This window comes from Hyperolius riggenbachi, chromosome 6 (assembly GCF_040937935.1).
Source record: "Hyperolius riggenbachi isolate aHypRig1 chromosome 6, aHypRig1.pri, whole genome shotgun sequence".
NCBI lineage: Eukaryota > Metazoa > Chordata > Amphibia > Anura > Hyperoliidae > Hyperolius > Hyperolius riggenbachi.
The window spans coordinates 107,866,507-107,878,621 of NC_090651.1; positions in this window are offsets into that span (position 1 = coordinate 107,866,507).

The following is a 12,115-nucleotide window of genomic DNA, read 5'->3' on the forward strand; positions in this document are numbered from 1 at the left end:
TTCTGAAGCACTTATCTCAGATTGTCTCTGAGCTAATGACCTTTTGAACTTTCCTGCTCTGTTTCATAGTTTAAAATTCAGAGTATAGTTTGTAAACTGCAAATATCAGAGAGTGATGCAATGTTATCAAAAACAAAGATATGTAACTGAAAATAAACATATGAGACACTTTTCTTTGCTACTAGTTTTCTATGAATACCCCATACTACACATACAATTCATTATATTATACATGTTTTTTGTTTTGTTTTTTGCTTCAGTGGCACTTTAAGCTTATTTATTTTTCACCTATAGTGTTCTTTTAATGTGTTTACTTCCATTTGCTCCATATTATCTTTCCACTCCATATATTTCCATAATCATAGTATATAAAAGGCTCCCAAAAGAGCAAAACACAAATGCCTTTAAAATCACCCCTGATACTTTGACATTTAATTAATGTTAATTGTAGAATAATTAACCTGCTTTCTACATAATTCTCCTCCTCACTAACAATAAGTACATTGGATTTTCCAAGTGAGAAAATACATTTTTTTTTTTTACAAGCTAAGAATTTTATCCTTGCAAAGTTTGTATCTACAAGTATAAAGATCAGCAGGGAACAATGTGCTTTTTCCACTGGATGCTAAAAAGGAGGCAGTGGGATAGAGTTAGGTGAAGAACTTCATTGTGCCTGCAAGTCAAACCATTACTTTGCTACTGAGTTTAGAGGGTTTTTGAAATACAGAATTTGCCCCAGGAATTTGGAGCTGATCGTTCTTAAAGGCAAGTTAATACAAATAAATAAGTGTATTTTCTTACTGTTGCAGTAGCGTTAACCAACAAAATAATACTGGAATAATGTAGAACCTTATAAGTTTTAAACTATTTGAGCACAAGCAGGTTCTTTTCTACTACATAGTTTTCCATTGCTATTCAAAGTGTCCTCGATAAGAAGTCAAGTCTCTGTATAATAAGTGGGCAAAATCAGCCAAAACATTGCTGAAAGCTCCTAACTTTTATTAACTTTGTAGGTGGTGACTTCAGGGGGCATATATTTTTTTTTGGTCAATGCCATAACGATATATACATAAACTAATTTTTCCCCCTAAGTTCTAAATAATAGTACAGACTATAGAAATAATAAAAAACTAACCCACAATGCACGTGTATTTTCTTAATAATATAGGTAATCATTTAAACTGAAATAGCCAGTTAAGTTGGATTTGTTCCTTTTATTATACCTTAAAGTGGTCTGAAACTCCGACACAACATTCAATAAAATGTGTTTTCCTACTTTTTATTACTCATATGGTTATCATATTTGCTTTTGTGCATACCGTAAGTAATATTGTCTGTTTAAAAATTACAAGTTTCCAAAGTGTAGTTTATCTTGCCCTGAAACCTGCCATTGCATTTTATTCAAACTGCCTTTTATTATATATTAACATCTTCTAGCTGTTTTGAGCTGTTTGTGTGCTTGAAGCACAGAGAGCTTCATAGAGAGCTCCTTTTCACTTGTTACACTGCGTTATCTCCAGTTTGGATGCGGATTTGAAGCTGAATAGCAGGACAAAGGGCTTTGTTTAACCATTTCAGTGATGTCCTGCTAAAAAATTCTGGGATAGTAGCTTTCAAGCTGTGAGGAATCTTTTAGAGCGAGGTAGAAATGCTGACTTTCAGACCACTTTAATGGGAAGCTTAAGTGACAGGATGAGATAGACATGTGTATGTACTGTACATAGCACACATATAAAAATGCTGTGATGCTTTTCATTTCTTTCTGCCTGAAAGAGTTATTCAGCTCGGGACCAAGTTGGACTATTGCATCTCTCACTGATGATAAGTAATTACAGCCATGCAATACTTGGCTCTCAGAAGCCCAGTTTTCTGCCAGGAGAGAATAGATAAAAAAAGGTCAATAGTTCATATATTTGAGAATTCTGAGACACAGCGACAGACTGTTTCATTCAGCTGAGACAAAACAATAAATCTACTTTTTTAAGTTTTGAAACATAACATAAAACTGATGGACATCTAAAAGTCCTTTTTTAGAAATAGGTGGATATATACAATTGTTCATCTCATCACTTTGTTTTCACCCAAGTTTCACTTTAAGAGGCTGTGGCTGTTCTTTTTATGGGCATGTTTCTGACCAGCCTTTGTTGACTGTGGTACCAGAGACTGTCTGTTTTCTCACTCTCTGACTTTTCTCCTGCGCTGGTTGCCAACCTTGCCTGTTTTGACCTGGTGCCTGCTTCCTGTGTTAACCTTGTCTAATCTATCTCCAATTCTCCACTTGATTGACATCTGCCTTCGCCAACTGCCTGTTTTTTAACCTGCCTTTCTGCTGCATGCATTGACCCACCGTAAGTCTACCAAATAAACTCATTTGCCTCTAGCCATGACCTCAGTCTTTTTATTGACCCACCAGTTTACTGTCTGCTCAAGACCTTCTACTAAATCAACTCAATTTTCTTTACACCAGTCTTGACCTCAGTGGCACTAGCTCTTTTCTAACTTTCTGAACTCATCTGCTCCCTCTGTCTCCTGTAGGGCAATCCCAAGGCATGCAAACTGGTGACCACATGCAGTAATTTTTTTGTTGTTGGGGTAAAGATAAATATTTAGAGAAGACCCAAGAAGACCACAATGATCTGGTCAGCTCATAAGATGTGGTTTATGGTTAGAGACAAAAAGGAAACTTAAATGTTCATGCATTTTATGCACAGACATCACCTAGCAGGACTAAATATGTTGCCACCAGTAATACATTTCAAAATGTAATTCAGGGAGAGGAAAGATTTTACAACAGGCAAACTCTGAGTAAATAATTTATAAATTAATTTTGAAAAAAATAATAATAAGTAATTGTATTCATTATGCTATTTTCACTATAGTTTCCCTTTAAGTTTTCTGTACATAAAATGTGTCAATAGTCTATAAAATGAGTAACCTAGATGAAATGAGAACCAGGCAATGTATAAAACATTAGATTATACACATAATATATTTTCCTAAATGCTAACTGTTGCATGTCACCAATCAGTGTTTAAAATCCTACTGTAGTGGCTTAGAGCATTTTCCTCAGACCAAAGTGGTTGGAGACTGCGCTGAGCTAAAGTCCACTAACAAAAGAAATATGCTGTTTGAGACAGACTATTTCCTGCAAAAGTCTGATATTCTTTTGGGAAATTATTTTATCTCTAAACAGTGCACAAAAACTTGTATTACTGTTTTTAGTGTTTTGTCCAGGAGTCTCTTCTGAAGTTTATAAGAGATTTATATGCAGCACATGGTCAGACAGATACAACAAAAGACACTGAACAGCTGCCATAAGCAGCATCACATACAGCTGGTGAAACATTTGGTTTCTGATTTTCACACATAGGGCTTGATTTTCTAAACAATGATAACTCAAATATCACACCTTATAAAAAGATATCACACCTTATCAAAGTTAACACACCTTTTAAGAGTAGCATAGCGAGCACTACGAACCCGCAGGGGCTCAGGGCAGGATGAGTGCCATTGCCAATTAGCAGGTATAAATTTGTAGCGCTAGCTATGCTACTCTGATAAGGCATGTTAACTTTGATAAATTTCATAAGGTGTGATATCTTTGATAAGGTGTGATACAGTATCTTTTCATAAGGTGTGATGTTTGATAAGGTGTGATATTTGAGTTTCACAGTTTAGTGAATCAAGCCCAAAGTGTGTACAAAACAGATAATATATATATATATATATATATATATATATATATATATATATATATATATATATATATATATATATACATATATATATATTCATATCCCTTTAAAAGTTTGGTAAAATTGTTTGAGACTATAATACCCCTGTTATGGCAAAAATGTTAGATTTATACCCTCAACAAGCAATTATTAGGAACGTCTGTTGACCTATTATTTGTAAAATGTTTTGAACATCAAATCATATGGTAGCAGTACAGTGCATGCAGTCATAAAGAAGATACACATCAGGAGGGTCAGTTAATGTTCAGAACAAACACTAAAAAGAGGAATGTACTATCGGCAAATCTGATTGGGGCATAATTTTTCCTTAGCCTTAAAAAACCAGAAGCTGCAGTGGGAATGAGCTCAATAAGACCGGACAGCTCAAGACAGAAACATTTAGCCTGGTGTGATGATTTGTGATTTCTGCTGAAGCACACAGGTGACAAGGTCTAAATCCAGCATACACGTTATAACACCACCAGTGAGCTTGGCGTAGGGTAAGCCGAATGACGGCTCAGTCTGCTGCCACTCAAATAATCAGTGGTGTTAAATACTGTTCCCCCTCCGAGTCGTACCAACTTGGAGTGAAGTGTAATTTGGGGTCCAGCGATTGCCGGAACCCCGAATTAACTTTGCACGGGGTGCACAGACACTATAGCATTAGGGTTATAACAACGCCCAGCTTCAGCGGTGAGCGTTTAGTGCCAAAACCACCCGCTTCGCTAAATCAAGCATCAAAATTCAACCTGCCTTATGTCAACATTCTAGTCTGGAGATGGTTTAAAGAGAGTCTGAAGCAAGAATAAATCTCGCTTCAGCTCTTATATATAGCAGGGGCATGTGTGCCCCTGATAAAATGCCGCTATCCTTCGGCTAAACGGGGGTCCCTTCACCCCCAAATCCCCCTCCGTGCAGCGCATCCCCTCTTCCGCATAGAGGCAGGGCTAGCCGCCGCAGCCATGCCTCATGCGCGTCTGTAAGCGCGTATCTCCACCTCTCCCACGCCCCTCTCAGTCTTCCTTCGCTGAGAGGGGCGGGAGAGAGGCGGCGATGTGCCGCTGATAGACGCGCTGTGAGGCAGGGCTGCAGCTGTTAGCCCTGCCTCCAGCAGCAGCAAAATCTACGACCAAGTTGGTCGTTGATTTTGCAGGGGGGGGGGGGATTGGGGGTGAAGGGATAGCGGCGTTTTAGCAGGGGCACACATGCCCCTGCTATATATAAGCACTGAAGCAAGATTTATTCTCGCTTAAGTGTCTCTTTAAGGTGTGTTGGGTCTATTTCACAAAGGAGGCCAAACCGCGTGCTGAACCTCGCAGCTGCAATTTATTGCAACCAAATGGCAGCATTTGCAACCCAACATTTGTCAGGAAATAACATGCGGTGTAGTTATTCGGAAGTAGGAAACTACCTCATGTCATGTCTGAATGCATTTTTGGCCATGCTCAGATGTGACTTCATGCAGTGGACAGCTCTCTACCGCTTGTGCTGAGTGGTAACAAGTGCACAGAAACTGCTAATGGCGTAACATGGCAAATTTTAATGGAGGTTCCATAATAATTTCTCTAAGCAAGATTGGGGCCGATTTGCTGTGAGACCAAACTCACTCATCCCTAGTAATCAGTCACTTAGTCATTAGGACAATAGGACATTAGGACAAGGTCATCTTGTAAATTGAATACATCCACGGGTTACATTAAATTACAAAGTTGTGGACAATCCAAAAATGGCAATGAAAAGCAAAATAGAAATAGAAATATAAGATAAGGAGAACAATGTTTACATCATTGCAATAATTTACACAATATGTTCAATTTATATGCTTTTTTACTTATTGATTTATTTTTAGACTTATTTTCTGTTACCGTTTTCAGCAAAAAAGACATATAAGCCTCTCCCTTAAACTGTCTGGGGAGAGACAAATATACTTAGAATCACTGCCTATGTTTCATTACTTATGCCTAGTTTTGGCAGTTACATTTGAACACAACCTATCTTTTGTAATAAAACATGGCTATGTGTCTGCTGTCTCCCTGTGACAACTGTTTTCTTTCATAGTGGTTAAATGTTGAGAAAGCACAAACATGATAGGAGACACTGAGAGTGCTGAAAACATTTTAGATTCAAATGGTGACAAGTGTCTGAGATGGTTTATTAATAAATGTTTCTGATGCTGAAATAGATGTAAATTCAGAACTGTAAATCAAACAAAACACTAACAAAAACAGATAACATTTTTTTTGCTGCTGTCATGCTCTAACATAAAATGCTCTTTTAAATTGCAGATAGCAACAGTTCAATATAGCTATTTCACTGTACAACTTGTTCCTGATTACACGAGGAAAACTAAGGAAGAGAAGACTAATATTGGTCTCTTTGTAAGAGCAAATTTGAATTAATGCTGAAAAAGTTAGATAATCACCTTTTCGGTCTCTTTTAGTCCCCAAAAACTTTCCTAGTACTCTTGGGTTACCTCAAGCTGCTTGGGTTTTCTGTTGTTCTAGTACAAGCTCCTATCCCATAGAGCCATATCAATCCCTGCAATACACTGAGGAGGACCAATAGTCCGAAACAGGCTGCATGCATGTTGGGTTGATGAGGCTCTGTAAACTTTATAAGATATAGGCTTGCAGGGGGATAAAGAGATAATTTGCATATTAAGTAGTGGTGCATTGTGGGAGACCATGCATTGTAATCAAATTGTGAAATTTCGGGGGAATAGCTTAATTAATTTTGTAGTTTATTGTTCCTAATGGTAATTACGCATGGATTTAAGCGTAATTTATGCGTAATTTCATGCAGACTTTGGCAGTAAATAGTAAAGCTCCCATACATGCTGTTGCTACTAAAATTGCTACATATGTTAAGAAGAGTAGTGGGTACAAGTTACAAAAATAATTGTTTAAAAAGACTATGTCGTTTTTGAGAAAATAGATTTTAAATATACAAAAAAATTGTTTTTAAACTGTAATATTTTTCTTTGCATATTTAAAAGTCGGCACAAAATATGCATAAATTATGCACAAATTCATGCGTATATACAAATTATTATACAAAGTCAATTGAATTAGGTGTATGTATATGCGTAATTGCAGAAATGTACGCGTAATTTTGCATAATCGTAATTAGCAGTTTACGATCATCACTAGGCCATCTGCCCATTGACTTCAATGTTGTAGAGGATGTTGTAAATACTGACCATTGAAAGAAACAGCTGCAAATGATGGCTGAAAAGTGACCAATGAGTTTTATGCGAAAGGGGCTTGAGTTCATAGTCTACTGCAAGCTCCTTTTCAACCCTATTGATATGTTCAGTGCTTGCAAATTTTTAGGTGGTGAAACTATTCTTGAGGAGAAAAGCAAAGTGCAACAATGTGCCTTATCTTTTTAAATATCATGTTTGCATTTTTTTAAATTAAAACTGACCCACAGTAGGGCCCTGGGCACAGTGGTAATGCTTTTGCAGGAGATCCCTTTACAGCTGCACTTTGCCCTAGAGTTTTCTGTGGGACGGGTCAGTACACAGTAACAACATACTGACCCACAGGAAACCCCAGCAGGATTCACGCTGTGTACAGTGCGTACATTTTCACCACTGAATGTATCTGTCATTTAACTGCATTTAAAACCATTTTTACTATTGTAACTTTAAAATCTATTCTCTCAAAAACTACCAATCTGCCCCTTTCCTTGACTTTCTGCCTGCCCACAACTCTGGAATATCACTTACAGGTCAATCTGGAGAAAACGAAGTGGACACTTGAACTGCATGTCCTGGAGGGCCCACATCTACCACTGGTGCCAGAGACAGCAGTAATACCAGATCCCGATGAGGATGTGGGTTGTTGTGGCTAGTCAAGGATTTCTTAAAAATCCATTAGCAGCCCAATGTTTTGCAAGGAATTTTGAAAATAAAAATTTGCAAAAAACAAAAATTCCCCCCAAATGGTACAAAATAATTTCAAAATGATTGCACTGCAATTTTTTTAGATAAAATTAGCCTTACTGTATAATATCATGTTCAGGTGTAATTTTATTTTCAAAAATGATATTTCATGTGCTATTGATAGTTAAAGTATTTTGTCATTTTATTTCACTAAACTTACTTTCTTACTGCAGTTTCACCCAGCTATGATTTTCTAGACCTGTAAATTATACATCCATATGGCAACAGTCCACTGTTTGATGGAATCTCCAATTTTGTTTTTCTACCCTTCTCTTTTTCTTCAACAGTAAAAACTTCAGGTATGACTATTCACACCAAGAGCTACATTGTAATCCCAAACATCTGCTAACAGATGTGCAGCCACAACCAGTTCTTATCCCTTTTTGTACACCAGGGGTGATTGTGTGAGAAAAGTAACAGGAGAGAGGAAATTTTACGCTCTTTAGTAAAGTTTACTGATATTTTGTGCAATGGATATTAAGGAATTGAACTGTTTTTCATTTTTTAATTTAAGTCAATCTACACTAAACTGATGAAAGAAGCACAGACAGTGATGCTATTGCAGGAAAAAAATACATATATAAGTAGATAAATACTTGTTCTATTTACATAACTTATGTATTGTACTGTCCACGTTTTGATTTCAGTGAATTTTTACTGTACATAGTAAATAAAAAGAAAAGTATTTTGACATTTTCCATTTAAACTGCCACAAACTGAAACCAATCCTGATGTCATTTCCTCCCTTACTTCTTTTTTTCTCCTAGAAACTGCACTGTCATATCTAGCTTGCTTTGCAAACACATGTGAGCACAGCATAGATCGTATTTCAACAGCGTCTGCAGAAATAGGCTTCTCAACCTTAACCCGGTCACACTGAACTGCCCTCAGCCACTCAGTGAAGAGCAGGGTTATAGTAGGAAAAATAACAAGCTTCCTTCTCCTCGGCAATGTACCAAATAGACCAGGCTGACTGAGATAAGATTTATTACAGCAGAAACATTTCTGATTATATTGGAATACTTCCAATGCAGGGTCAGATTGTAGACTGCACAATAAACACAAAGCAGTGTAAATGGAATTTGATTTTATGCATGACAATTTACCACTATAATTGTGAGACTCCACACAGTCTACATATGGAGATACATCCTTGAACACAAGGAGCTTGATAGTATTTCTAGAAAGGAATTATTTGCCTCTCATTATGTAAAATCTATTTTAAAAAATGTTGTACTTGAGAATATTTAAAATACCATCTGTTTATGAATAATCCTAGCATTTTATAAGTATAGGTTATCCCCGGTGAAATGTTAAAGTAAGGCATACACCTGACTTCTGTTTTTTTCCCATGCTGAAAAGGTTTCACGCATTAGGTGTTCACATTGCTAGGAAAAGATTTGAGATATTTATGGTCAGGCAGTGATAACACATTATCACTGCTTGAAATGTCTTCCCTGGCCAGTGATTCATGCAGTATTATCATGCTTTCTAACAGGCAGTAGTGCTGCTTGATTTGACAGTTAATGTGGACAGTATGTTACTGTTTTCTATTGAATCAAAACCACACATTGTATGTGATTAACAAGCGTGAAAATACAATTTTCCTTTAGTTCCATAGTTCACATTTTCTTATATTTCTTAATACTTTGTCAGCCTTTAACATTAACATGTACAGACCCAGCACTCTCATGCATTTGTTTATTTTTTATTTTATTTATTTATTTTTTACCGTAATCCTTTTCTACGCCTGTCTCCCAGCAGGATACTAAATCTTAAAATGACTTAATCCCCACTTTAAAATCCCCTCCATGATTAACTCTTCTGTAGCATAGTAAACTGCTAAGAGCAGCACCAGAGAGCAGAACTAAAAACTAAATTGGTGGCACAAAACTGCAAAATAATAACAATAATAATTATATTAATAATAATAATAATAATTATAACAAAATAATAATATAGGTACGATAATCACCTTAAGACCACCTAACGCCGATTGGCGGCAAGTCCTGGGGGAGGAGATTAGCGGGGATCGTGCGCGCAGATGCACACGCATACTTACTGAATGACGGACCTCCCTGATAACCCTGCCAGCCCGTGATCATGAATGGTAGGCCGTTAACAGGAAATAAAAGTTATTTTGCTTTGTACAGCAATGCGATCTACCGCATCGCTGTACTGGGGACAGCCCTGTCACTTGGCTGTCCCCTGGAGTGCTTCAGAAAGTGATCGCTCTCATAGGCTGATGCCTTTCAGAGGTGATCGCTGTGATTGGCTGTCGGTGGAGGGGTGGAGGGGGGAGGAATAAATAATAAATAAAATAGGCATTTTTATAAAAAAATTAAATAAATAAAATTACTAAAACAAACAAAAACACTGCAGCAATCAGATCCGACCAACAGAAAGCTCTGTTGGTGGGAAGAAAAGGAGGGAAGATTCATTTGTGTGTTGTATGGCTCTGCAGCACACTGTTAAAGCTGTAGAGCACTGAATTGTAAAAAAAAAATGCTCTGGTCACTAGGGAAGCCTGTGGTCCTTAAGTGGTTACTTGTCAAATTGTCAACACTGTTGATTGGCTATTTACTAGGGATGGGACGACGAATCCGGCGAATCCACGAATCTCTCGAATATTAGGAAATATTCGAGATTCGTGGACTCGAATCCCGACGCCATTTTCCGTTCGCCGATTCCGCCGAATCCCGACGCTGCATCACCGCGCATCCGCCGCTTCCCCCGCTCGCAATTGTCCTCCTCCCGCTCCCCGCAGCCGCCTCCGCTCGCCCGCCGCATAAACAAGAGGAAGCAGCCTCTCACCTCCAGCGTGGAGCCCGGAGCGGCAGACCTCCTACAGACTTTCTCATTCCCCCTAGTGACCGGCTCTTACTACGCGTCATCAGTAAGAGCCGGTCAGGTGGCCACTAGGGGGAACCAGGAAGTGAAGGGAGAAGGCTGCCGCTCCGGGCTCCACGCTGATGCTGGAGGTGAGAGGCTGCTTCTCCTTATGTATGCAGGGGGACAAGTGGAGGAGGCTGCGGGGGGAGGGAGGAGGATATGTTCCACCCGTTAGAAGCCCCCATAGCCTGCTATCTATACTGAAGCCCCCATACGAAGCCCCCCATAGCCTGCTATCTATACTGAAGCCCCCTATAACCTGCTACCTATACTAAAGCCCCCATAGCCTGCTACCTATACAGAAGCCCCCCATAGCCTGCTATCTATACCGAAGCCCCCCATAGCCTGCTATCTATACTGAAGCCCCCCATAACCTGCTACCTATACTAAAGCCCCCATAGCCTGCTACCTATACTGAAGCCCCCCATACTGAAGCCCCCCATAGCCTGCTATCTATACTGAAGCCCCCCATAGCCTGCTATCTATACTGAAGCCCCCCATAACCTGCTACCTATACTAAAGCCCCCATAGCCTGCTACCTATACTGAAGCCCCCCATACTGAAGCCCCCCATAGCCTGCTACCTATACTAAAGCTCCCCATAGCCTGCTACTTATACTAAAGCCCCCCATAGCCTGCTAACTATGCTGAAGCCCCCCATAGCCTGCTACCTATACTAAAGCCCCCCATAGCCTGCTACCTATACTAAAGCCCCCCATAGCCTGCTACCTATACTGAAGCCCCCCATAGCCTGCTACCTATACTGAAGCCCCCCCCATAGCCTGCTACCTATACTGAAGCCCCCCCATAGCCTGCTACCTATACTGAAGCCCCCCATAGCCTGTTACCTATACTGAAGCACCCCCATAGCCTGCTACCTATACTGAAGCCCCCCATAGCCTGTTACCTATACTGAAGCACCCCCATAGCCTGCTACCTATACTGAAGGCCCCTATACCCTGCTACCTATACTGAAGGCCCCTATACCCTGCTACCTATACTGAAGGCCCCTATACTCTGCTACCTATACTAAAGGCCCCTATACCCTGCTGCCTATACTGAAGGCACCTATACCCTGCTGCCTATACTGAAGCCCCCTATACTCTGCTACCTATACTAAAGGCCCCTATACCCTGCTGCCTATACTGAAGGCCCCTATACCCTGCTGCCTATACTGAAGCCCCCTATACTCTGCTACCTATACTGAAGGCCCCTATACCCTGCTGCCTATACTAAAGGCCCCTATACCCTGCTGCCTATACTGAAGGCCACTATACTCTGCTACCTATACTGAAGGCCACTATACCTTGCAACCTATAGTGAAGGCCCCTATACCCTGCTGCCTATACTGAAGGCCACTATACCCGGCTGCCTATAATGAAGGCCACTATACCCTGCTGCCTATACTGAAGGCCACTATACCCGGCTGCCTATACTGAAGGCCACTATACCCGGCAACCTATAGTGAAGGCCCCTATACCTTGCTAGCTATACTGAAGACACCTTTGCCTAGCTACCTATAGTGCGGGCAACTATTCCATGGA